Here is a 22,273-nt window from a genome sequence, read left to right as displayed (position 1 = left end):
TCTATTTTATTTATTTGAAAGGCAGAGTTGTAGACAAGGGGAGAGCGAGAGAGGTCTTCCATCCAGGAGCCTGGAATTCAGTCCTGGTTTCCTAGGTGAGTGGCAGGGTCCCAGGCACTTGGACCATCTTTCACTGCATTTTCAGGTGCATTAACAGGGGGCTGGATAGGAAGTAGAGCAGCTGGGACTCAAACTGTCTCCCATGTGGGATACCAGCTTTGCAAGTGGCGACTTAATCCTCCCGAAATGCTGGCCCCTCAAAATTTTCTTTATAAAATGATTTTGTTTCTGAGAGAGAGAGAGAGAGAGAGAGAGGGAGAGAGAGAGAAACACCTGTCATGATCAGGCTGAGTTTGGCCCTGTCTGGAGCCAGGAGCAAAAAACACAATCCAGTTCTTCCAAAAGGATGGCAGGAACCCAAGTACTTGAGCCATCACCTGCTGCTTCCCAGGCATTAGTAAGAGCTGGATCAGAGGGGCAGCCATGACTGAAACCAGCACTTTCATATGGGATGAGGGCATGGTAAGTGGTGGCAACTCTGGCTCAAATTCTCATTTTTTGAAAACATCTTATACTGTAATTATTTCAGGTATCAGTTATTAGTACCATCAAGTTAGGCTAATTGAGTTTGGGTGCGTTATTTCTAGTGAGCTCTGTAATGCATATGGAAAGATTAATGTAACATGAAAGTAATCCCTTTGAAAAATTACACCTTATTATACCTTAGGAACTCTGTGGGTTTAAAAACTGTATTATCAAAAAAATCTTAAAATATAAATAAATTATAATTCTCTAGTGATTTAGGAAACTCATGCCTTTGATAATAATCCTATTTACTTGAGATGAAAATAATCCCTTGTTCAATACTAATTGGTGGGATCACGAAAAATCTATTCAAGGATCAAAACTTACAGTGGAGATCCAAACAGAAATGGTCAAGTAGTTGGGAAGAGTCTTTGGTAGGCAGAAGATAACTGATGAATATTTAAGTTCCAGCAATCAATTACATTGTAGGATGATTATAGTTAACAGTATTATACAAAATATTTGAAAATTGCTAGAACAGAACATTCTGAATGTTCTTACCATAAGGAAATTGTAAATATTATGAAGTGATGAATATATAAAATACCATGATTTGCTTATTTTACCATGTAAACAAGCATCAAAAATATCACACTGTCCCCATAGATATGTACAATTATGTGTCAATTAAAAACGAAATTAAAAAAAAATCTATCAAATGAATAAAACTAAAAAAATTCCTGAGAGTTTTTTTTTTTTGACAGGCAGAGTTAGACAGTGAGAGAGAAACAGAGAGGAAGGTCTTCCTTTTTTGTTGGTTCACCCCTAAAATGGCCACTACGGCCGGTGCGCTGCGCCCATCCAAATCAAGAAGCCAGGTGCTTCCTCCTGGTCTCCCATGCGGGTGCAGGGCCCAACCAGGACTAGAACTCGGGGTGCCGGCACCGCAGGCGGAGGATTAGGCTAGTGAGCTGCGGCGCCAGCCTGAGAGTTTTTAATGAGAAGATTTTTGATTCTAGAGCCACAAAACATAACAAATCAAACAATTTCTTTATGAAGGAAACTATGGCTTAGAAGACACTTGGAACTCACATGTGGTGAAGTAAGTGTCATAGATCTAGCTTAGATTCTGCTCCCAACTCGTGTCTGTGGACAAATTATTTCCTTCCTGTGGGCCTCAGTTTCCTCTCTGTGAAAGATGGCATGATGGCATAGTGGGTAAAGCCAGTTCAAGTCCTGGCTGCTCCACTTCCAACCCAACTCCTGCTAATGTGCCTGGGAAAGCAGTGCAAGATGGTCCAAGTCTTTGGGCCACTGTACCCACATGGGTGACCTGGAAGAAACTCCTGGCTCCTGGCTTCGGCCTGGCCCAGTCCTGGCTTTTGCAGCCATTTGGGGAGTGAACCAGTGAACCAGTGGGTGGAAGATCTCTCTCTCTCTCTCTCTCTCTCTCTCTCTCTCTCTCTCCCCTGTCTCTGTCTGTCTCTGTTAACTGCCTTTCAAATAAATAAATCCAAGGGGAAAAAGAAGGAAGAGGTTGTCAGTGGCTTTCAAATGGTGATTTTCTTTTCTTTTCTTTTCTTTTTCTTTCTTTCTTTTTTTTTTTTTATCAAACTAAGTCTTAGGAAGGATTCAAATATACACAACAAGTACAAGTAGATCCTCCAGCATTGAATCTGGGGAGAGAGTGGGCACCTCTGCCTGCTTTGCCACCCACTCTGTCCTTATGGCACAATATTTGAAAATGACAGGACGTAATGATCTTTTAGGTCCCTCTGCAGCTGTTCCATTGAGGACAGTGTTCATCAGTGTTCCGAGGCACTGTGTGCAGACCTGCGGAGGACAGCAGAGAACTTATTTTGAGAAGTACTTTGAGTGCCATCTTCTCTCCCACAAAGCTGTGTGGCCCCTGCAATCTCTAGCCTGGTTGATTACACCACAATCTCTGTTGTCTTCCTCTTCTAAAACCTGTGAGTCATCCCAGACATCTCCTTCAAGGTCTATATCCAACAGGGCACCTACTTTTGACTTCTCAATATTTCTTCAACTAACCATTTCCTTTCCAATCCCATTTCTACCACCTGAATTCAGGTCCTTCCCTTTCTCTTGGGTAATCACGACAAAATCCTGCTCAGTCCTTTGATCTTCAATTCTATTCTTCCTCCCCACCGTCAATCCTTTCCCCAATGTCTCTGATCTCCTTGGCAGGACAGACAAGCCTCTCTTGGCTTTACCCACCTGTCCAGCCTCTACTCCCGTCACTCACTGTCCTGTGTTGTGTCCTCTGGCAATAGCAAGCTGCCTGCAGCTCTTTGGATAGAACATGCAGGTTTACATTTTCACGCCTTGAGTCAAAGTGATTCTCTTCCTGCAATGTCCTCTCTCCCTCTGTTTTCTTTTTTGTAAGCCTACAGCATCCGGTATTCCCACACGGTCTCCCATCCAAGTGACTAACCAGGCCTGACCCTGCTTAGCTTCCGAGATCAGACAAGATTGGGTGCGTTCAGGGTGGTATGGCCATAAACAATCTCCTTCTTTTCTAGAATGAATTTTTAATCTTTCCTTAGGACTCAGGGCAGATGTCATCCAAATAGAAAGCCTTCAATGACCTCCTGTTTCCAGTGTGTCTCTTAGGACTCTGTATACTGCTATCACATTATAGAAAAACTATGTAGATGCTATCTATTTCTTCCACTAGATCACAACTCCCTGAAGACCAAGTCTTCTTTCTTTTTGTACCTGTTCCCCCTGCTTGGCACCCAAAGTGGCCTGTCATGGAAGATTTTCTCTTGTCTTGACATGTCAGCTTGCTGATTCAGCGAAAAGATCCATGTGGTCTCTGTGGCGGGTGAAGGACAATACTTTGAAAATGCGAAAATGCTTTTTCTACCCAAAATGATATTTCTATACTCTAGTATTCACCACAAATTCATTTCAAGATTTAAAGGACTATTTCTTTTTCCTCTTAATAAGCAACCACATTTAAGAAAAGTCATTGTAAAAATTAAAAGAAAGAACAAGAAAGGAAGGAGAGAGGATGGGAATGTGGGCAGGAGGGAGGGTAGGGTGGGAAGTATCATTATGCTTCTAAGTCTGTATATAGGAAATACATGAAATTTGTTCACCTTATATAAATAAAAAGTTATATAAATCAAAACACACAAAATAAGGATACTTAATACATTTACTAAAGTAAACCTTTTGGTGTTTTCCAGTAAACTTCCAATTGTTCCTTTGTTCTAATGATAGCCTCAGGGAGGGTGAATGCATCTGTGTCCCCAGCCCAGGCACACTGGGGAATCTCTGTTAAGAGAGCACTTTTCTTCCCTCCATAATTCTCCCTCTCCATGCTCCACAGCAAGGCTGTCACTAGCCTGTAGGGCATCTCCATGTGAATGGAGAAGGCAGCTCCCTCTGGAGGAATGCAGCCCCAAAGACAAGGCTGCACAACAGGACTGTGCCTCTGGGTTGGGAAAAAGGCCATTGTCCTCTAGGCAGATGACCCCAGAGCAGGTGCAGGTAGAGTGGAGCCCTGTTGCTGGGCACCTTTTTGAAGTGCAGACTCACACTGTCCATGGAAAACACAGAGCCACACACTTCCTCTTTTTTTTTTTTTTTTTTTAAAGCGCTTTTATTTAATGAATGCAGTTTTCATAGGTACAACTTTAGGAATATAGTGGTTTTTTCTCCCATACTTGCCCTCCCACCCTGATTCCCGTCCCACCTCCTACTCCCTCTCCCATCCCCTTCTTCATTATGGTTCATTTTTAGTTTATATACAGAGGACCAACTCTATGCTAAGTACAGATTTCAATAGTTTACCCCCCCACAACATATAAAGTACAATTTGAGAACAAGTTTTGCAATTAATTCTCATAGCACAACTCATTAAGAACAGAGGTCCTACATGGGGAGAAGTGCACAGTGACTTTAACAATTAACTTTAACAATTAACACTCTTATTTATGCCATCAATGATCACCCGAGGTTCTTGCCATGGGCTGTCAAGGCTATGGAAGCCTTTTGTGACCACAAACTCCATCAGTATTTGGACAGGGCCATAAGCAAAGTGGAAGTTCTTTCCTCCCTTTAGAGAAAAGTACATCCTTCTTTGATGGCCCCTTCTTTCCATTGGGGTCTCACAGAGATCCTCCATGTAGGGTATTTTTTTTGCCACAGAGTCTTGGCTTTCCATGCCTGCAATGATCTCACAAGCCTTTCAGCCAGACCAGGAAGCCTGAAGGGTTGATTCTGAGGTCAGAGTGTTATTTAGAGCGAGTGTCATTCTAGGAGTCTCCTGGACACACTTCCTCTTTGCCTGCCAGTGGTCTTCGATGGCTGCCACCTCTGCAGCCATGACCTCTGGCAGGGGCTCTCTGGGTCAGCCCTGCCAGCACTCTGATGGGACCACATAGGGGCATTCTGTGGTGCTTCTGAGCTCTGACCCAGAGAAATCTTTTTTTTGCCACTTTGTGTAGCTCATTTTGTTAAGGGACAAAGCTGAATGTGACACCGCATGAGCCAAACAAAATGGTGAGCGCCTGCTAGTCCGTGTGGAGCCTCTTCATTTGGACACAGCCTGTGGTAAGCACTGTACAGGGGCAGTGGGCAGTTACTTACTGGTCCTCATACATAAAAGGAATGCAGTATTTTTGTTGGTTATACACATGCACGCACAAACACACACACACACACACACACAGCTATTTTCAAAACTTCAGCTCCTAAAATTGGGGAAATGACCATTACAAAGCGGCACACCTGTACCTCTGGGCCGCATTCTGATCACCGCCTTGCAGGAAGAGCGTGCCCCAAACGTGCTAATGCACACACCGACAAACTCCTTTCGATTAACAGAAGGGATGGAGTTACAGGAACAACTGTGCTCAGGATGAAACAACTGCAGAGTTCCACCAGGGGCTGCTGTTGAACTTCTAAAAGCGATCAGATTTTGGAGGAGAAGGGGGGGGTAGTGGCGGAGGGGGAGGGAGGAGTGGGGATGGGAGAAGAGGAATAGAGAAGAAAAAAAAAAAAAAAAAAAACCTTGGAAGAAAACCTGACATTTCTGTCTGAGGTGAAGCATGCTTTGCCGTGCCACACATGGAATGCTTCCGAAGTGTCAGTAATAAATACTTCTATCAGAAATCTTCATATTCTCTATCTCTACTTATCATACCCCAAGGAGAGTCCTACAAAGACATCGCTGTCAGGGTCTAATTTGGGATCTGAAAACTCTGGTGGTTGTCAGGCATCTTTTCCCATGTGTGATATTTATCTTCTCTCACAAACAAACTGAGTGCAGGGTTTTTAATTAATTTCCAAGTGTCTCCCATGGTAATTTTCCCTCTAATATATTAATACGATGATTTAAACCTTCATTCCGCGGCAGACTTTTGGTTGAAAATCACTGAAGGCTTAGATGGTGTTTAGTGTTATCAATAAGCTACACGTTCGTTGGTTTGCTGGGAATCAATAAAGTTGCCCTTTCCTCATTTTTATTTTTAGAGCATCAATGGGATTTTATCTCTTTTAAGTATATTAAGGAAATCATGGGTGAGCTGATTTTAGTTATTTTTCTCCTTTTGATTGGAGGCAGGACTTAGGCTGGTTCTCTTTTGCTCTTGGAAAATTACTTTAAGAAAAGTTCTTGATGATAGGGGAGAGAATTTTTTCTGTAAGTTTTCTCCTTTAGAAAAACTTGATTTTATTTTTTAAATTAAGGTTCAAGACCATTGAAAAGGTACATCCCTGAAGCACCCAAATCAATTGTGGGATAGAAATGAATTCATTTTTTTTTCACTGCCCAACATCCTTTTCAATAGTAAATATACAATAAAAAAGCACAATACAAATTACAGGGACAAGATGGAGCTGTATGTTTCTAAATAGCATATTTTAAAAACAAATGAGTGGATTTTAATCAGCTGGATTTACCATTCCATAATGCACATGGACTCGAAAAGTCACCTGCACAACAGAAGCACAATTTCATCTGCTAGCTTAAAAAATCAATGAATTCAAGAAAAAGAAAACAAATAAAAACAAAGTGATGTCTTTCATAATAAGAGTTTTATTTGTTTATTTTTGGCAATACTTAGATCTTGATTTAATATTATTATATTCTCAGCTAAAAGGTTGTCTCAAATTTCATAAAGATTTTTTTCTGAATTCACCTTTAGGATATTTGATTACTAGGGTCATAGGGCTGTCCTTGAAAAAAATAATTATTTTTCTTTGAAAAAAGACATTCAAATATCATTGGAAAATCATAGCAAGAAAAGGTAACTTCCTAGAATCTTATATGAGGCTTTTAGTTATTGACTAAGATTAAATTCTTGCAAATGTGTGAATCTGCCTTTTTTTTTTTTTTTAAATAGAACTGGATATTATATGTGTCAGACTTTTCTGTTTTTTTTTTTTTTTTTTTTTTTCTTTCTCTCTCCAGCCCCTACCACCTTTCCTTCAAACATGTCCTTGAGCCATTAGGAAAATTTAACAACCAAATATCCATCCGGTGAGAAGAGAATTTTTGGAGTTCAGCTGCTCTGTGTTAATGGTTTGTATTTTTCCCCCTGTCTTGCATGTTGTATGTAAGCATCACAAGCATCAACCTTTTAAACACAGATTGATTCTGACAGCTTTTATTTTGTGTGATATACAAGAATTGGTATAGCAACGCTTCTTAATTGAAATAGTTCTCCTCTTTTGGTTTTTATTTTATTGTCCTTTACTTCTTGACATCTTGTACATTAAATCAGAGGCGGTTTTAGAGACATGAGATGACAGCTTTTTCAGAGCCCGATTCTGGGTGCTGATAGATCTGCACTTCTCAAATCAGACAAGTTGCTCTCGCCAGCCTCGGAGAAGCTTCCTGCACGATGGGCACGTCACCTAGAAACACAACCAGAAACCGCAGGTTAATCACCGAGGAGCGGCTCGTGTCAATTCCCCACTGCCCTGCCTCCTACCTAAGACCACCAGAGCTAGGGACTATTTTTCCATTGCTATTTAATTTAACAGAACCTGGGCTCAACTTCAGTTTGAAATTATATTTCCTCTCCGCCAGGATGGAACGGCTACTCGTGTAATTTACTAGCGTGTTGTAAAGAAAAATCAAAGCGTCCTCATGGAATATTTTTCCCCGTTGTATCTCCCCGTTATGAGAGAACACATAAAGTGAATGTGATGCGACACAGGCATGCACAGAGAACCCATTTGTTACACTGAAACTCGCAGGAAAATGCTATTTGTGTTACTGTGATGTTTTGGAGTTAGAAGAGGGTTATTTGGGAAAAAAATGTATTCATATCAGTCAGAAGAAATAAAAATGAGACAGGATGCAAAACTATGATAGCACAGCAAGGCACAGTGCGGTGGACAAGCCCAATCCTCGTCAGAGGTAGAAAGCAAACATTTTATAATGGGACCGATAACAAGATGAGTATTCGAGATTTGTTTTTCAGTTCTCCCTAACTCTTTGGAACTTTACAATGTAAGATTCAGAAATTGGAGCCAATTACCATAATCTGTGGTGGTTGGTGGGAGCATGTTCTACATCAGACAGTTAAAAGGTTTTATTGCTATTAGGAGCATGTTAATGCCCTTGATAATGTCTCTACTTGCTTTGTAATGTCTCTTGTTGAAGTATAGAATTCTTTTATCTTCTTATTACATTATGCAAAAACTTGAATTGAAAAGATATTTGCAGGAACATTTAAAGTAGTGCATCAATCAGCTTCAAAGAAGAGAAAATGTTCTCGGAATAGCTTATAAAAGGATAACTGTCAGTTTTATTTTGGATGAACAAAGGCGGCAACGTAAAAAGCACTTGATTGTAAAAGCATACTGTGCAATTCAATAAATATGCCATATAAATATAAAAGAGAAGAAAGTTCATAATTATCTTATGACTTAAATGTAATTTAAGTCATACTTTTAAAATGCATCTAACAGTGAATACTCTTTTTCTGCTGGGTTGGGAGTCCTAGCCACTGAGCTCCCATTAGGTGATAACTTAACTCTCTCTCTCACTCTGATAACGTAAGGATTGCAATGGATTAGTCATGGTCCTCCAAAAGACAGAGAGAGAGGAGTGTGTACGGAAAGCATTAGCAAAAATTTTAACAACCACTTAATTGTGCAAGCTTTCCAAAATGATTTGTTCCTATCTGCATGATATTCAGTTATTTCTCATTCTGTCATTGCTGCTGTAAGACAATTTTGAATTTGAATGTAACTGTATTGTGACTTGAAATAGCATTGCCAAGTATTTTATGTTTGTTAGGAAAATCCATTAGCAGTATAATTTCTGGACGGTCTAAGTTAAGGGTGCCTTGCTTTTTATAGAAGCGTTCTTATAATTTCTTTATAATTAGAAATATTTTTCTTATTTTAGAAAATTATTTTTAAACTGCAAATGATTACTACATAACCTTATTTTTCACATGTTTCCCAGGTAATAAGCTTCCACCTGATTAACACTGCAGGGTTGAAGCTTTTTGAAGATTGAAAAATCTACAGTGTGAATGCTCTATTTAAAGAAACCATTCAGATCCTGCACATGGAAAACATAATGTAGATTTTCACAATAGGAACAAACCACATTTAGAACAGAGCTTTTCAATAACTATGTTGCTGCACGTGTTGATATGCATCTAGGCACGGACAGTTAGCTACCTGCACGTAGAGAGCACTCGATACATATTTGTTGATTAAGGTTAGACTATGAAAAGATAAACAGACCAATCAGCAAAACTCTGACCTTTGCTTTATAAACTGTCAACTTTGTATTTTAAACAAAATAACATGAATTTTCTCTCCCAGTAAGATCTTTGCAAGTTCCAAAAAATTTCATTTGAAGCCAAGTCACCTGTCTAATTCATTCTCCCACACCATTATGCTTGTGAAGTTATGTTAAGGCTGTAACATTTCCAGGAAATGATTTTCCTTTATTTAAAAACTGTAAATGTGGCACCTTGTAATAAGAAATCAATTTATGACTTTATTTGTGACATCAATTTGCTGGCGATGTCTCGTGGCTCTTGTACATGATGTCTAACTCATTAAAAGCATTTCCTCCTCATTTCGGTGGGCTTCCTGCAGACTCTCTAGGAAGGTCCCCAGTCCACCGCTGCTCTCCCACGTACCCCCTTGTCTCATTGCTCCTTTCTCTGGCCTGCTTGGGAACACTCTCATTTTGAAAGTACAAGAAAATTATCTCGTATAAGAAATTTAATAACAACAGAACTTCTGAGACTTCAAAAACGTGGAATTCTTAAGTTATTGAACTATGGGAAAAGCTGTAATTTATAACCAGCAAGTTAGTATGTTGTACACATCTGTGTACTGTTTCAGAAAATAAAGGTTGTTACCATAGCAACTGCCACATAATATGGAACATACGTTATTTGTGAGATGCCAGGCTTCGTGTAAAAAAAAAAACAAAACACAAAAACTCCCTCCCTATGGCTGTTCCCTGATGCTTCAAGGATTTCTACCTTTTCTTTACTATCATAAGGAATTCTTATCTTTAATGCACTTCATTTAAAATGTTTTTCTTATTTTCCCATATTTTTTGAGTACTTTAGTTATAATTGATAGGTTTGCATACTACTACTACTACTACTGTTGATTTGGTGGCCACTCTAAAACATTTTCTCATTTAGTCTTAGTTTGTTACCTTTGAGATATAGCAACATGTATATGGTGGGGACAGCTTCAGTAATGGTGACTACAACAGGTAAATGAGCCTTGTAATATTTTTATTTTGTTGGCGTTTTAAAGATTTTATAATTTTGTACTGTATGACCATTGTGATATTTAACCACTTTAAAAAAATAGAAGTCACTATGAAGTATATATCTGCCTTATAGGTATCTTTTTTCATTTGAAAATATATATGTCAAATGTAATTTCATTTGAAATCATTGTTTAGATGGTATTGATCATTTCAGGATGATAAAATTTAACTTCTTAAAATCAGATTTCAAGTCTTTCTTGGCAAGTGGTGATGCCAAAGAATAAGAAAGTTGACAAATAATTCAGAAGTTCCAATTTTAATAAATGTCTTTTTGTAGGCAGCATAATGAGTCAATAAAAAGATGAAGATAAAGATAGAAAGTAGGGCCTCTTCAAAAGGCTGGACAGGGATCAGAATGTCCAACTGGTTTAAAATAAGGCTGGAAACAGCTTGATACCTTAGAACAATGGCTTTTGACTCATGTTGGGTCTTCTCTGTGGCAGATTCCTGATATGTAGGTACCTGATATGATTGAGTTTCTGGAGCGTTGTGGACTTTGTAGTTTAGACTTAACACATTATTACAATCATGAATACATTTCATCAAGCCAGAGGTTTCCCAGTGAGTAGCATTTGAGATTTCCTTAGCACTGCATAATGTGCTGGACACCAGCTCTTTAGAGACAACTAGCACTGTGTGTCCAGAATTTTTCATGAAAACATACTATGTTAATCCTAAAAAAAAAGCACTTCAGGCAAAAACAGTACAGTGAATAATACTCCTCTTTTCTTTCTTTCATTTTTAGTGATTTTATTTATTTATTTGAGAGATAGAGTTACAGAAAAGGAGAGAGAGAGAGAGAGGAGACAGAGAGAAAGGTCTTCCATCCATTGGTTCACTCCCCAAATGACCGCAATGGTCAGAGCTGAGCCGATCTGAAGCCAGGAGCCAGGAGTTTCTTCTGGGTCTCCCACATGGGTGCAGAGACCTAAGGACTTGAGTCATCCTCTACTGCTTTCCCAGGCTATAAGCAAAGAGCTGGATCAGAAGAGGAGCAGCAGGACATGAGCTGGTGCCCATATGGGATTGCTGACACTGCAGGGCACTATGTCACAGTGCCAGCTTCTACCCCTCTTAAAAAAATAATAATTTAATCAATGAACATTTATGAAGCATCTATGATGTGTCACACACATCTTTGGGGAGATAGAGTAATGAGCGTGTCCTCAACTCCTCTCCAGTTAACAATAACCACAGCTAAAGTCATCAGAGCCAACATTTATTGAACATGTGTTTTGTGACAGGTGCTTCATGTGCACTTTTAAATCTAATCATGCAATTGTGCTTTGAGGGTTTTTGTTGGAAAGAAACTGAGGCTTAAAGAGTTTGAGTAACTTGTCTATGGTTACACTAAAGTTGGGATTCTCATGCGCGTTACAGCTGCAATAACACATCTTGACTACTTGTCCTGTCCACACTCTACCATCCTCATTCATAGAGGCACCTTCATCTCTCACTGGGCTCAGCAGTAGTCACTTAATTGGCTTCCCTGCTGCCACTTTGCCCCTACAGTCCATCTCCTCACAGCTCCCGGAGTGGCCTTGTAAGAACACAGGTAAAATCACAGGCCTCCCCTGCTTGAACCCTCCCAGTGTCTTCCAATTACACTTCAAACGCAACCCAAGGCCTTCTCCATGGTTTACAAGGTCCTGCAGAGTCTGCCACTCCCATTCCCCCTTAAATGCCAGTTTCTGTTGCTGTCACGCTTTGCTTTAGGCCAGAGTCAACATGCTATCTCTGTAAAGGGCCAGGTAGCAAATATTTCAGGCTGTTCTGGCCATAGGATATCTGTCACAACTACTGAACTGTGCCATTCGAGCATGAAAGCAGCATAAATGAACAAATGAATGGGATTGTGTTCCAGTAACACTTCATTCATATCAATAAGAGCAGGCTGGACATGGCCTCCGGATCATGGTCTGCTCAACCTTGCTTTAGCCTTGCTCTTCCTGGTTCTCTCAGTCTACCAAGTTCTTCCTTCCTTGAGGTCCCTCACTCTATCTGCAGCCCTGCCTTGAGCTGTCTCTTCCTGGCCCCTGAGCCCTCTCCGTGAATGAGAGACTTGCCTTGGCTGCCAGGTGTAAGTAGCTCCCCCTGCTCCGTATTCACACATGGTGGCCCTCCTTACTGCCTTTGCAGCTCTCACCACAGGAGAGATCTCACTAATTTATTCCCTTACTGGTTTACTGGCTATGTCCCTGTCTGTGAGAGGGGGAATCTTTTGTGCCTTGCTCACTGTAGCAGTTTCAGCAGCTGCAGCAGACCCTGTGGCACAGCAGAAATGCACAGTAAATAGTCTCAGTTGAGTGGATACAGGTCTGTCTGAATCCAAAGCTTGGGCTTTGAGTGATTTCTCAATGTTTCTCTTCTGTAAAGACAAAGCCACACCAATGATAATTCTAGGATGTCACCACACTGAAGTCACAGAACAAAACTATACAAAGGCAAAGCCATACATCCAAGTGTTTCTGGTTGACCTAGAGTTTCCCCGTGAGCATGTGTCATGGACACACCTGTGCTGTCCACTGAGTACTGATTACTTTTGTGTTTTTGACCACTGCCTACTGTGACACTGTACAGATCTCCACTGGGTGTCAGCACTTCCTTCAGTCTCATTGGTTGCTTCCACTGCATACCCTGGATATCTGTGACACCACATTTGGGTTTCACTGACAACCCTTGGCGATGATCATTGCTTCTGCTGCAGGCTACTGTGCCTCCGTTGAGAGCCAATCTATCCAAAGATCGTTGCCTCTCTAAAGCACAGAGACTGCTGCTGGGACCACCGTAGGCTCCTGTCAATGACAGAGTTAGGTAGATCAGTCTCTTGACAAGTTTTCTCTCAATGGTTCTGAATAAGAGAGGCTTCTGTCCCCAAATTGAAGAATTTTCATTTTTTACTTTCCACTGTCTCTCTTCCCAAATATAATAGTTCTTTCTTACATGATGCTTGCTATGTGTCTGTCACTTCTGGAAGAGCTTTACAAACATTACCTTGTGTAATTTTCACAACAGATTAGTGAGGCATGAGTTGTTATCTTCTCCATTGAGGCCAGACAGGTTAACGGACTCACTCAAGGCAACCAGTAGGTGACAGAATTGAGATTTGAACCAGGGAACTGGCTTTAGAATCCATGCTGTTACTCATCTGTCTAAAAGGACCCAAGCAGCCATCCATAGAGGCTAGAATGGGGATATATACAAGAGATTGATGCCACACAGTGCCCCAGTCTCTCTTCTCCTGTCATCCTGGGTCTTGTAATCCAGTCAGTGACAACAGTTGCACGCATCCCGGGTGCATACCATGGGTTTGCTAGATGTATGTCCTTATTCTGCCCTTTGGTTCAAGCAAGGACTGTTCTCTCCCTTCATTTCCCTGTAAGTTGGTGTGCTAGAGGCTTGAATAGTGCCTGTAACACAAATGAGGACTCATGAACTCTGGGGAAGGAAGGGAAATTTGAATTGGGGCTGAACTCTTCCTGAAAGGTGGGTATGATGCTGTCATTCAGAAACTTTGGAAATGACAAAACCAGACTGAAGGCCCAGTATAAAGCACGTATCATACAAGAAAGCAAACAGATATAAAAAATTCACTAATAGTCCTGCTGGGTAACAGTTTCCAGTCTGTGGCTGAAAGTCTATCTGACATCTGCTGTTCTGTGGCTGTTCTGTGGACTAACCTGCCATAGTTCTGATAGGGCAGGTCTCCACTTTTGTGGTTGTAATGTGAACTGACATTTACAATGTCCCTTATCCAAACCAGTTCCCCTTTCCTCATTCCTTATGACAAAGGGTTACTCTTCTATACTTGCTCCCACTCATGCCCCAGGAGGAGTGGAAGTGATTCCTGAGTATTGTTCCACTGGAATGATTCCAAGAAGTTCTAGAAACATGGCTCTAAAAGACCTCATCCATGCAGATGACAGTCTTCCCATTTGTCTGGAATGGCTTTATCCAGGATAAGCAGCCTTTGGGGTTTCTTCCTAGCTGTCAAGATCATGAAGGCAGTAAGCCTTAGCCCTGGAAGCCACCTGCCACGTATGGTCATCTCTAACAAATTTAGAGCCTCTCCACTTTTCACATACATTGAATTGAAGTTATTCATGTTTCATTGCCTGAACTCTCATGACTTCCTTCTAATTGGTACACTCATGATATTTTTCTGTGCCATCACAATGCTCCAATTAAAGAATGTTTTCCTGTGGGGAATAATTTCCTGTTTGAAATTAATGAGTTTCTTTTACCTAAACTACTCTTGAATGTTGTCATTTCTGTATGAAGGAAATATTTAAACTTATGTGACTCATGTCAGACACAAGTCTTAGTACCTTGGCAATTTTATATAAAACCATAAAGGGACAGCAATCCATTTGATGTGTTCCATGTATCCCCTTGCTCCAGCAATTCTCCCCGATTCAGTTCAAGTTCTTGGAGGTAAAAGGAGTAGGGTGTGATTCACAAGGCTAATGGAAGTGGATCCCACAGAAGAGCAGCATTTATTTTGAACTTTTTGAGGCATTGATAAGAAATGATCAGTCTGAAGAAACATTCACAAACCTTAAAATTTGTTTCCTATTTTCCCATGGTCAATCTAGGCACACAAATATTTTTTCAAATTTTAAAATTATATTTTTTAAAATCAAATGAAATCTTCAGTGATTGCTATAAATAAAAGAGATAAAAGTGGAGCTGTGAGTTTAAGGGGGTGATAGATCCTGGAGAGCTTTCTACCTGATGTCCCTTCCTTCCACCTTACAGCTCCCACCTCCCTGTAGGGCTCTAAGGAATCTGGTATGAAAAACCTTGCTCTACCCTCTACATGCATTTTTTTTTTGTTTGTTTGTTTTTGGACAGGCAGAGTTAGACAGTGAGAGAGAAAGAGAGACAGAGAGAAAGGTCTTCCTTCCATTGGTTCACCCCCCACATGGCCGCCACGGGCCACAGCAGAGAGCTGGACTGGAAGAGAAGCAACCGGGACAGAATCTGGTGCCCCAACAGGGACTAGAACCTGGGGTGCTGGCGCCACAGGTGGATTAGCCTAGTGAGCCGCAGCGCTGGCCTCTACATGCATTTTGACATTTGCTCTATGATGTGTTGCTTATGTGAAAGAGTGTAAAGAAACATTTAATGAAGGATCTGTTTTTGATCTGTTTTGTATTAATAGTGAATTGTTCTAGAGTTCCCTGATTACCATTGGAAGTGGCATGGCTCCTTCTAGAGAGTACAAACAATACACAGTGCAGGGATTATCTGCAGTGCCCTTCTTGAGGGTCTTCTTTTTCCCCTGTCCTCCACTCCTCACCACAGCTACTCTTTTTTTTTTTTTTTAAGATTTATTTATTTTCGTCAGAGTTACAGACACACACACACACACACAGAGAGAGAGAGAGAGAGAGAGAGAGAAGTGTCTTCCATCCGCTGGTTCACTCTCCAATTGGCCACAACAGCCAGAGCTGCGCCGATCTGAAGCCAGGAGCCAGGAGCTTCTTCCAGGTCTCCCACGCGGGTGCAGGGGCCCGAGGACTTGGGCCATCTTCCACTGTTATCCCAGGCTATAGCAGAGAGCTGGATGGAAAGTGGAGCAGCCAGGACTCAAACCGGTGCTCATATGGGATGCTGGCACTGCAGGCAGTAGCTTTACTCACTACGTCACAGCCTCAGCCCCGCAGTCACTCTTATAATGTGTTATAAGTGCTACTCTTCCCTCCAAGGGGGGAATCATCATTCTTTTGCCTTTGGACTACTTGTTTCTCCATTTTCTGTGGTTAGGGTGGGAATGGGTATGGAATCACACAATGTATCTATCCTAGGACCATATGCAAGCGAAAAAAACCTATTTTTCATCTATTTCTAGACTCTTTGGAGAATCAGAATCATAAGCTATGAAGTTACCCAGATTTAAAGCAAAACGTTTTATATAAAAATAAAAATAAAAAAGCTAGGCTTCTATACAGTCATAGTCATTTCAACTGGCCAAAGACAGAAGAGGAAAAAGGGAATGGAAGGAAGGGGAGGACAGGGGGAGGAAGAGCAAGAGATGTGGAAGGTGGGTGCACCACGAGATAAAGATGGCTGCCTGGCTCACCACCCTCATCTGTTCCCAGATGCAGGAATCCCATGCAGTCCTCTCACTTGTAGGCAGCCCTGGCTTGCTGGGCAGCATCACAGCAACCCTGCCCTGAGGAGACCAGTAGAGCCAGCAGAAGCAACCCACAGCTCCTCCTCAACTTGGCAGAGGCTCTCCTTTGCCCCAAAGTTTCTTGGAAGGCTTCTTCAGGAAGAAGTGCTGCGCCTTTCTGCCCAAACCCTCTCTTAGCATTCAAAGAAAATCCCTGTGCTGTGGTGCTTTTAGTCTTTTTTGAGAAATGCTTTCTGTGAATCAAGAAGAAAGGCAAAAATCAGAAATACTTTGCTTTTCCCAGCGGTTTTAATTTTCTTCCTTTTTTTTTTTTTTTTTTTTTTTTTTTTTTTTTTTGAGAAGCACATTTTTCCCCCTTAGGAATTCAGCCCCTGAAGGAGAAGTGATTTTCTGGTATGCGCTCCTCGACTTTAGTCATTTGTGTGCCTCTTTCATGATTTTTGTTATACCTACGTTCCATTTGTGGTATTTTTCTCAAATCTTTGTGCAATGGAATAATTTAGCCTTATTCTAACTAATGAAGTTGGTGGAATCAAAAGATGGCATAGTTTAACAAATGAACAGATAGCCACTGAAATATTGGGAAATGAGGCAACATATCTCACTGGTGGTAAATGTTCTACCATTGTGGAAATATTGTTCTAGGAAATGACTTGTTCTGACTTATGACTTTGAACTTAGGGTCTGATGCAATTATCTATTATGAATCAAAGAGGAAAGAAAAGGGAAAGTTGTTGGCCCAAGAGATAGTTCCAGGCTATAATTTGCTAAAGCTTTGGAATTTTTTTCCAATGTCAATTACACTTATCCATATATATTTACCATATATTTGTTATATTTATATCCCAGTTTTGAGAGACAAAGTTATTCTAAATCTGCTGCCCAAAAGATGACTGTGTAATAGGACTTCATATAGGTAGTCTCCTCATTAGTTTCAGCAAGTATTTCAGCAGAATTTTCTTGAAGGTGGTGAGGTGGACCTCTCATTGTCCTGCATTTGTTATTCCTTAAGTAGACAGAGTTGCTTAGAGTAAAAAAGAATCATGCTACTTAATAATACTCTTGATCACTGAGCATCTTTGTGCTTTCTTAGGGAAAGGCTGAAATGAAATAAAGTTATATTATTTCTTCATGGTTTTTTGTTCCCCAGAGAGTTTTCTTTTCAGATTCTGGGGTAAATAGAACAAAGGATGAGTTTTCATAATTCATTTTTTTTCTGAGAGTATCTTCTGGTGTCTCATTATTTGGATATAGCTGTGAAAAAAGGATCAGGAAAATAAAAAGGCGTAATTGTGTAATTTTTTGGTTTCTATGTCTTCTTGAATGCATTTTTTTCCCTGGGAAAGACTGAACGAAATAATTTTCTCCTTTTCCCCTCTTTTTCAATCCTCATTGATGCGATACAATGCGTGTTACATAATAATCACAGTGATCATGGTTTTGGGGAAGCTGGGCTGCATGTAAACATGATGAACAATGTATTTCATGAGAATTTTGATTTTTCATGTTGGAAGCTAATAAAAGGATCCCTTTGCTTCTTAGGAAAGAAATTCTGAAAATGAAAGAACGAATGGACTCAGTCCATGGACACCTAGCGGACACCGTCTGGGAAGAATGACATGCCTTCAGCAGGAAGTAACTATAAGAAAAAGACATGTAATTAAGGAGAAAAACAATCGGAAACAGGAGCCATTAAAGAGACTGTGATATGAGGGAAACATTGTACAGGAGATGCGACCGAAGCTCTCAGATTTGAGAGCTGAGAGGGAATGAAACTAGTTAAAATTCTGCTGCTCATTCGCTCCACGGGAGAAATAGCATTCCTGCGTGATGCCACTTGCCACTTCATTTTTAGAAACAATTAAAAGATGCAAATATTTATGAATCACTGTGTATGTTGTAATCTTGTTTTGAAAACAAACAGTGTCTTGTACTTTCGGTTCTCAGTGCTTGCTGCTGTTGCGATTGAGGGGTTAAAGCAAGCCCTTTAAAATGAGCTCACTATGCCACTGGTACCCAGACAAAGGACTGCAACTCCAAGAGTGTGTTCTGTTTGTCTGCAAGCTGTTGCCTATGCCAAATGAGCATTTCAAAAACCATTCAAATTAAGTTGAAAATTTGTAATTATATTTTCCCTTTTAATTGTAACTTATGCAAATGTTATATTCCAGCTGTACAAATAATTTTCGTTTCAGACTACAACACTCACATTAAAGCTAGCATGTAACACCCTGATACAAGATTCTTCTCAAGCTGTAGTTGCAAATTGAGAAGACTGGAATTGGCTCTGTCCATTGTGCTTCTGTTGCGTTACCACGCAGTTATGTATAGACAGCCAAGTGGCAATACAGTGGGGAAACACCTTCATGGGAGACAATTTGTGAATAGAACACATAGAAAGAGAATGGCAAAGCAAACAAACAAAAACGGTGCAAAGTCTAAGAAGCCTGGCTGTTTGGTTAAGTAGATACTGTATCCTTGCTGTAATTGATGAATTTGGCTTCCAATGCATTAGTTACAGGAGGGATGCCTGTGACTCATTTGTTAATTGTCATGAATTTTAAATTACTGAGTGCAAGCAGAAATTGAGCATTCTCCATTTTCAATGAAAATTTCACTTGGAGAAATCATGTAAACACCACTAGAATTTTTAACCAAGAGAGAAGGAAGCACAGATTTTTTTTTTAAAGTATGTACACACACATTCATTAAAGGAGTACACGTATCTGAGCAATAAAACAAAAAGGGAAAACCCATATAAATGCAACATATTGTTCTGATTCTCGAAGAGTATTCTTTATGTAAATTTGGGAAGGCTTTTCCATTTGTGGTAGGGAAACACAGGAAACCTTGATTTACTTAAATCTAGCTGACTGCTGATCAGCTTTTGGTGTTTAACAGTGTTCTGGAAGCAATGGAACTGAAGCAAGAAATTAATGGTGTATCCTCAGGTAATTTCCAACCTTGTTGGTAAACAAGGCAAACTAATGGAATAAGAAAGATCAAATGAAATGACACATCAAGGTTTTTTTTTAAAACTAGTAGAGTTTAACACTTCATGTCTCAGTTGGGCAAACTGAATTTTAGTGTGGCTTAGTGATTTCTTTTAATAAGATCATACATCTGATAGTGATAACATGTTTGAATCTTAGGAGGTATAACTTCTAGTACTTCCTCGCCTCATTAAGCCATCTGTCAATTGAAAGGTGCACAGCTAAAGATTATTTGCTAAATGTGGGTCCTTTTAATACTTGCCATGAAATAAACTTTGAGTCAGCTGGAAAATCATGTCAATGTTTTAAAACTTGCATAGGTTCTAGATAAAGACTGGGAGGGTTTGTGATCTCTAATTAGCTCTGATTAGTTAAAATTGATCCTTATACTGTGGAAAATCCAAGAAAATGATTCCATGGCCTTGAAAAGTGTGTGTAAATCCATATGATTCAGGTCAAAGAACAAATGATTAGAAGCCTATATTGATTCCTATAGTAAAAATGAAATGCGAGGAAAAGCCAAAAAATAATGGCCAGGTACAAACAACCCTGGCGGTGTGAGTCATTAGCCTGGGAATTCTCAAGGCATGAACCTTATGTATTATTGCTGTTGGCACTTTATGTAATTAGCTATGACCAAGCCATCTCGCTTTACTGGTGGGGAAGTTTGGGGCACACATATGGTGAAAAGGATGAATGATGCTGAGGTTGGTGTGTTGCCCCATGTGCAATGACTTCCTGCAGAGGAATATGTAGATGTTTATTTCTTTGTGAATTGATTCATTCATCATGCAATTTGGGAGAACTTACTATGTGCCAGGCTATATTATGTGTAACACTGTGATCATATGATCAAGAAAGAAAAAATAAGTCATATACTTAATGAATTTTGTTGTTTTTCACATAGCTTACACGTAATGGAAGCAGAGATTCTTGACTTCTGATCTCAGTTCTCATCCAGAAGGTCAGCTGTGCTGTCATGGCCAAAGTCAGCCACAGGCCATGCTCTGTATCTCTGAGCATCCCTCATCTAGCTAGATTGAGTGTGGAGTCATGGATGCAGATGCTTTCCTCCTGTGTTACTCACCAGAGGGGCAAACAGACACCACTCAAGAGACAGAGCATCTTCTGTAGTAGAGTTGTGACGAATAGCATGGAGTTTGGTATTAGGTATACGTGGTCCATATCCTGATTCTGCTACTCACCACATGAGTGTCCTTATTACACATTTCACTTTCTCAGTAGTAAAATGAGTGCAAGCTGGGAAGGTTTTTGTGAGGATTAAACTTCAATAGATACAGACGCTCCTTCACTTACAGTGGAGCAGAGTCCTGATAAACCCATCAGAAGTTGAAAATACCTGAAGTCAAAAGTGCATTTAATACTCCTAACTTGCCGGATGTCCCAGCTGAGCAACACAGCACAATGCAGAACATCAGTTGTTTCCCCCTTGTGCTTGCATGGCTGGCCGGGGCCGCGGTTCACTGCCACTGCATCCCTAGACGGCATCACCCCACATATCACCAGCTTGGGGAAAGCTCAAAATTCAAGATTCCAAGTGCAGTTTCTACTGAATGCTTATTGCTTTAGCAACATCATAAAGTCAAAGCATCTTAAGTCAAACTGTGCTAAGTCCAGGATTGTCTGTAAGTGCTTGACATCTAGCAAGGCCTGACAAATGGCAGCTATTAGTAACATTTTGCTAACATTTGCTTTTTCTCAACACTCATTTCCGTTTGCAAGCCCTGCTCCTTGCCTTAGCCCTTGTGGGCCCATGGCATAGTTTGCTGTGTGAGTAGACACCTGGAGTTTGCACTGATCCTCTGGGCCTCCTAGCTCCATGTGCAGCTGATTGATTTTCGAATGATGGTAGTGGCAGAGACTACTGAGCTCACCTGTGGGTACTTTCCATTTTTTAAAGGTGCAGCCAGGAGGAAAGGCCACCCAGACTGAGTGCCTCCCCCAGCAGAGTGCTTTCTCAGATGTGAATTGGGCTAAGTGCCTTGGTCTTTTCTCTTGCTCACCTACCCAAACTTCACTTTCTATTTTCCTTTCCCTCCCTTCTCATGTCCCCATCTCCTCTTGAGATATTTAGAAATACACCCAAAGCCCATAGTTCCAGGGCATTGTCTTTATTAGCACTTGCAGTCTGTGTGGATAATAGATCGTCTCATGACCTCTTCAGTGCCCCAGGATATGCCACTGCCATTTATTTGTAGGGTCTCCCGTTTTGATGAAATGCAGATAAATTGAATACTCTGCCAAGAATCACTGTCCTGGGGAAATTGGGAAACAAGCACTTGCACAGTTAATTGTGTGTGCCTTTTTAATCACAGCCTAATAAACTGACTTATCTTTTTTATTCCATTAAGCTTATTCTTGGATAAGCCTCAGAATATTAACACTTTTGCCTCACATGTGGGCAGCTACTCACAGAGTGAAACTGAAGTGGGAGGAGCAATCACCAAAATTGAGTAGGGGAAGATTTGTTTCTAAGGATTTGTTTATTTGAAAAACAGAGTGACAGAGATAGGGAGGGAGGGGAGAGAGAGAGAAAGAGAGAGAGAGCAAGCTTCCATTCGCTGTTTCAGTCTCTAAATGGCCACAATAGCCAGGGTTAGGCCAGTCTGCATCCAGGAGACAGGAACTCCATCCTGGTCACCCATGTGGATGATAGGAGCCCAAGCACTTGGGCCAATTTCCGCTGCTTTCTCAGGCACATTAGCAGGGAGCTGAATCAGAAGCAGCCATTCAGGACTGAAGTTGGCACTTGGATATGGGGTGCAGGCACCACGAGTGGTAGATTAACGCACTGTG

General features: G+C 40.7%; 1 long non-coding RNA gene and 1 pseudogene across 1 annotated transcript in view; one reads left to right on the top strand and one right to left on the bottom strand.

Annotated features, from left to right (window-relative positions):
- LOC149125610 (uncharacterized) overlaps window positions 1-18,338 on the top strand; it is a 30,996-nt gene extending 12,658 nt beyond the window's left edge. The window contains exons 2-3 of the long non-coding RNA XR_016237176.1: window positions 6,971-7,081; window positions 18,006-18,338. This is a non-coding gene — a long non-coding RNA (uncharacterized LOC149125610). The remainder of the gene's footprint in view (window positions 1-6,970; window positions 7,082-18,005) is intronic.
- Window positions 2,931-3,050, bottom strand: LOC127493764 (5S ribosomal RNA; annotated as a pseudogene).
- Window positions 18,339-22,273: the final 3,935 nt, after the last annotated feature.

The sequence above is a fragment of the Oryctolagus cuniculus genome, chromosome 7 (genome assembly GCF_051225735.1).
Source record: "Oryctolagus cuniculus isolate XC-2025 breed Fujian yellow rabbit chromosome 7, ASM5122573v1, whole genome shotgun sequence".
Classification (NCBI taxonomy): domain Eukaryota; kingdom Metazoa; phylum Chordata; class Mammalia; order Lagomorpha; family Leporidae; genus Oryctolagus; species Oryctolagus cuniculus.
This window is presented reverse-complemented; position numbering and strand designations above follow the sequence as displayed.